Here is a 5,610-nt window from a genome sequence, read left to right on the forward strand (position 1 = left end):
ATTGCTGCTCAGGGGGTCTGCAATCGCTTACAAAATTAAATAGTGCAAGATTAGGACGGTATATAGGCATAGAAAAGCAAAATGTAAAATGAAAAATATTAGAATGTTCTTTAAATGTGAAGGATTTCGATATTGTAGGATAAAACTCAAGTTGGTATCGATCAGTCATGTGTCTCAGCCCGGGCTCCTGCAGTCCTGCAGCTCGAGCTGCTGTAGGCTTGGCTGGGCAGTGTCTGGAGTCTTATATTTTTCTTTTTATTGCGGTTTGCCCGTTTACACTTAGTTTCCTTAGTCCTTTCTTTACTTCGACTGCCGGAGCGTGAATGTTAAGAGACTTCCGCACACGTGATACAAGAAACGCTTTGGAGCGTAATGGCGGCCCGGGTGAACGCGTAGTAACAGCGCAGGAGATAAGCTAATTACAAGTAAGTTTTACTGACCTAATAATGTGTAGGTTACTTGGTTCAAAAGAGGGGTCATACTAGGTTCTAACAACTTGTATTATATTTAGAATTTCGGCAAATGACGATTGGCCCAAAATTGATGTGACTAGGAAGAGAGGCATCTACGGTGGTCTCATACACTTGGTAAGTCTTTCGGATAATTGGCCTTTGTTTTTTTTAGGTAGCACGAATGACTGGTTGTATTTAGTGTATTGACAATGCGTCTTGCCCACATGCAGTAGTGAATCGTGAAGACTGGGAAATACAGATAGACGTACCATTCGAAGAGTCAAGTCACATAACAGAAATTGGTATTGAAAGTTTTTTTATCCCCTGTTTTTCGTTGAACAATGTGCACTACTAGAACCACGTCTCCTTCCTCGTACTTATATGGATTGTTGGTTGTGGATCACATACTAATTCACATATAGCGATTTGATGTGGTCACTTTGGTATAATGGGCATCGTCCTCCTTGTAGAATTTAGAGGCTTGTTCCAAATTGTATTTATCACACAGGTGTGTAAATGTAAAAGATGCCATACCGCTCCGAGGATATTTAGATAAAGTGGTAGAATGACAATACAATGTCTCGATGTATAGGAAGTTGTGTATATAGAAAAATCATTAGTCCGTGATGTATATATGGTAATTTGTAAATGTAATTGTTTTTGATTCTTTAGACGGAACCTTGAACGCCCTGGTCCTGATGAGGCCTTGAAATTAGAAAGGCTGAAACGCGTCAACACTTTTGTTTAAAGGCACCAGTATAAAATGTTTTAACATATAAAGGAAACTAGAAAGAGTAAAAAAAAATAATAGAGGCTTATGAATATACCTCTCATCCTCTCATTACTGAATGGTGACCTTTTCTTGTAAAGAATGCCTTTGTTTATATATGGTTTGGAAGCATCCTTTGGTTGAAAAAATTAAGGGCAAAGACTCTTAAAGGTTAAAAAAATAAAAATAAATATATATATATATATATATGTTAGCTTGTGAATAATAGCAATACAGTGGTTGTATGTATATAATGTTGTTCGTGTGTATATTGTATATATATGTATTAATGTTGTATATATATATATATATATGTGTGTTTGCAAAATAGTGAAAAAAACTATATATAATCGTTCTTTTTTGAAGAAGATGGTGAAATAAATAGAACAAAGACTTTATAATTTGGAAAATTCTTTCTTGGTTGCCATTGTTTGAAGAGGTTAAAATAAATACAGATTTATTTCATAAGTGAGTAAACACAATAGGAAGAGATAATTAGTGGTATCTTTTTCCGTTACTTAGTTGGATTATTAGTCCCAAGGCATCATTTTCATTGTTCTCTGGAGTCTTATCTCCGGCACGCCTAAGTTTTTCACAGGTCTTTAAAGGCAATTTGCATATTTACATACCTTTGTAAACTGGTTACCAAGGCTTAGTTTTTTTTTTCTGGGTCCAGTACCCCCTGGGCCCCCACTCTACCGATTTCTTACCTTTGTGTTTTACATTTACTGCCGTAGTGTGACAATGCATTTCCTAAAAGGAATGTTAAGTAGGGTTGCCAAAAGAAAAATGCCAGCATTTGTTGTTTACAAAGCCTGCAAAGACCTAAATAGGGTTATACATGTAAAAAGTAGGTATTCATTTGTAATGTGGCGTTTCTGTCTTTGTTCCCTTTAATTATCAGTCATGGATTATTCAGGCAGCCCTAGAACACAATTAAAAATTATTTCTATTTATATTTGCTGTTCCAAGTATGCACAGACAAGCGCTGAAAATAGGCTTTAGGTGACTGATTTTTTTGTACACTCTGGGAGATCAAATGAATGAGCTGGCAACCCTATTCATAAGACTGGAAGTTTGTTTCAGGATGAGCACAATATTTATTTCCTCCACCCTCGAACCCTGAACAGGGCCGGACTGGGAACGTTAACTGGCCTTGGCATTTGAGCCGGAGGCGGCCGCTGGGGGGTGAGGGGTGCGTGTGGAGAACACTGCAGCAGCTCCTGGAACGGGGGACGATATTTCAGCACTGCTGCAAAACCGGTCACCTGTGCCAAAATCACCCCCCACCAGTCCAAAAACAGCTCCCACCCTTCTGGCCCACCGAGAAAACGCACGGTGCTCTCTACGGCCAGTCCTGCCCTGACCCTCAATAATGCCATAATAGCAAAAGTTTAACTTATATCTGAAGCCCTACGCCAGCCCTCAATAACATGCTGAGTTAATTCAAGTGTCTGGGAATACACCCTGGATTCGCACAACTCACTCCTCCTTCTCGCTCTTCACTTTCACACTCAACCTGCACTCACAGCGATCACAATGCACTCACACTGATCACGGTGCACTCACACCATTCACCCTGCACTCAAAGTGATCACAATGCACACACTGATCACCATGCACTTGCACTGCTCACCCTGTACCTCACCCTGCAGTCACACAAGCACACTACTCATCCTGCACTTATGTGACACTTTACTCACCTGTCCCCCTCACTGCTCACTCAGCAATCTTACTCCAATATGCCCATCCCTGACCATACATTAATTCGTCCCACTCTGCACTTACATCCGCACCCAAATTCATATGGTCACCTCACTCACCCTGCAGTCACTCCTCTCACTCTACTCTCACAATATTGCATCGCTCACCATGCACTCATATGGGCACACCTGTCACCCACATAGTGCAGAGGGTTAATGTGCCTGCTACAAAGAACATGTACCATGCAGATCACAGAACTGAGTGTGAGTAAACTACGAGTAGCCCTATAAAAAATGAAATGTTTGTCAGAAAGGGGCTATGGAGAGTTGAAGTGCATTGTTGGTGAGTGGCAGTGAGGGAATTCATTGAGAAGGAGGAAATTGGGGTATGGCACCAAAAAAGACTGTTGCACCGTGCGTGATCAGTGCTAGGGCCAGCCCTGGCTGGGAGTCTTAACCGTGCCGAACTTTGGGTCAAATTGCGCCCATTGTATCCAAAGCATGATTTGTGGGAGGAATAGGGTAAACAGAAACAATTACGGACAATTGGTGGCCTCAACTGAAGCACTGGTGTGCGTGAACTAAAAGAGAGCATGTATTTAGCACAAAAAAAAGACAAAGTGATATGCTAGAATCTAGCATGTTGCTTCCTCTGTTAGAAATGAATCCATATTTTGGAAAGTTCCAAACTTCCCAGTAAGGTTAAAATTGAGATGTTTGTGTATTTTTTGTTTGTGAATTTATTAAGATATTTCCATATTTTTTTCCCCCGATGTATACTTGTTTCTGTATTTTTTTTGGATTGTATTGAGATTCAAATCATAAAAATTGCTTAGGTTGGAGTCCCCCACTGCTAGTAGTGATTCCAGGGGTGGCTTCTCCATTGGAGTGGAGGAGCGTCACCACACTTAAATGCCCGTGAGCCCCGAGATGGAAAATAATATGATAATTCATAATTTCCATTTTATTTTTCATCCTGACATCCTCCCATCCTAAACAAGCCCCAGGACTGGGGCGGGGCCACTGCTGAATGACAGCAGAAGAGACTGGGAGGAGGGTAGGTTGTATGTGCACTTTTCAAAGTACCCATGTCTTTTTGGCCAGCCGCCTTGCGACAGCCAGCCAAACAAGCTTACTTTGAAACATTTAACCCAGTTGTCTTAAGAAATTTGTGTTAGAGCAACTGCAGGCCTCCATAGCACTGTGCAGTGCCGAGACAGGCCGCTCCCTCCAATCAGGGTGCTGCTCTCATGCTTGTCAAGGGAGGTAACTGGTGACACTGCTGCAGTGCGATGAGGTCCAGAGTGGAAGGTCCTATTGCCAAGTAATTGTTTCTATAAATACATTTTAAATGTATATTTGCTCATGTCCGCCCGCTTATTTTTTTTTTTTATTTTTTTTTTTTTTAGCACGCCCCCCCCACCCTCCTTCCGGTTGATGCCAGCCGCCACTGAGTGATTCAGTGAGGATCCACAGAAGTCAAAATGTTAAGGAACCTCGGACTTAGAACCATCCTATGATTTATATATAGCATACCACCAGTTTCTTACCTCTCTAAAGAACTTGTCCAACCTGAACTTAAAGACTTTTCATTTCTGGAGGGAATGGCTTCCATAACAGAATTGTTGGTACTACAAAAACCACTGCTATGTTTGTGGAATGAGTAATTCAGCAGCCTCTGAAATCATTTGCAATTCATTGTTAATAATTTTTTTGTTTCATTTCACAGCGAGACTAGATGCGGAAGCAGCGGAACCTGAAAAAAGTTCAGCCACCACTTATGCCTCTTTTAAATGCGGCTCTAGGATTGAACCAAATTTGTTGCTCTGTGTATTTTCTTAAATTGTTAGAATTATTCGGACTATTTTTAGAGTTGGGTTTTTATTTGCTCAGTTAAGCTTTCCAAAGCAATAGCATCAGAGGTTAGTGCCACTGGTACCAAATTATGTATTTTTTTTTTTTTTTTTTTTTAGTAAAGTGTAGGACATGTCTTAAACTTATCTACGAGAAATAGATCAAAGTCCCAAGAGACCGACTTTTATTAATCTTTTGTTAACGCAATGTTAACAAATTTCTACTAAAGGCATTTAAGAATAGATTATAGTATCATCTAAGTATTTATTCTGAAACGTTTGCTGTGTTTTTGATTTTTATATCTACCCTTTTTATGACATATTTGTCTCCATAGAATAATTATAAATAGGGCTCCCGGTTTTATGGTATTTATTTTTTTGCCATTTCCGTCTGTATTTATCTGTATTTATTTTTTGGGCATTTTTTCTGTATTTATCCACATTTATTTATGCCACACGCAAAAAACGACGCTACAACTAGTATTTTTCACATTTATTTAAATTGAAAACACAGCGACAATAAAATGCCTTTCTACACTTGAAGTTGAAGGCATTGAGTAAACTTAGTGCTGCACTACTTCTATAATATACAAGAAATGCATTGTATGTCCCTCTCTTGCCCCCAAAAATGTGTTCTGGGTGACAACACCTTCACAGACGAGGTGCTGCAAGTAATGCAGGAGTGAGGGGGAACCAAGTCGGGACCTTAGTTCAACAGGTGAAGTGTACTCTTGGGCAGATGTGCACACGTTTCCCATGGGCCTGAAAGTAATGGGGAGCTGATGAGGAGCTTGAGCCTTTGAACGTCTATATGAAAATAGGTGGATGGAAGA

General features: G+C 40.1%; 1 long non-coding RNA gene across 1 annotated transcript; it reads left to right on the forward strand.

Moving 5' to 3' along the window:
• Positions 1-358: 358 nt before the first annotated feature.
• LOC144766650 (uncharacterized) lies at positions 359-5,119 on the forward strand. The gene is made up of 3 exons (XR_013597867.1): positions 359-425; positions 512-754; positions 4,334-5,119. It is a non-coding gene; the product is annotated as an uncharacterized LOC144766650 (long non-coding RNA).
• Positions 5,120-5,610: the final 491 nt, after the last annotated feature.

This window comes from Lissotriton helveticus, chromosome 7, assembly GCF_964261635.1.
Source record: "Lissotriton helveticus chromosome 7, aLisHel1.1, whole genome shotgun sequence".
NCBI lineage: Eukaryota > Metazoa > Chordata > Amphibia > Caudata > Salamandridae > Lissotriton > Lissotriton helveticus.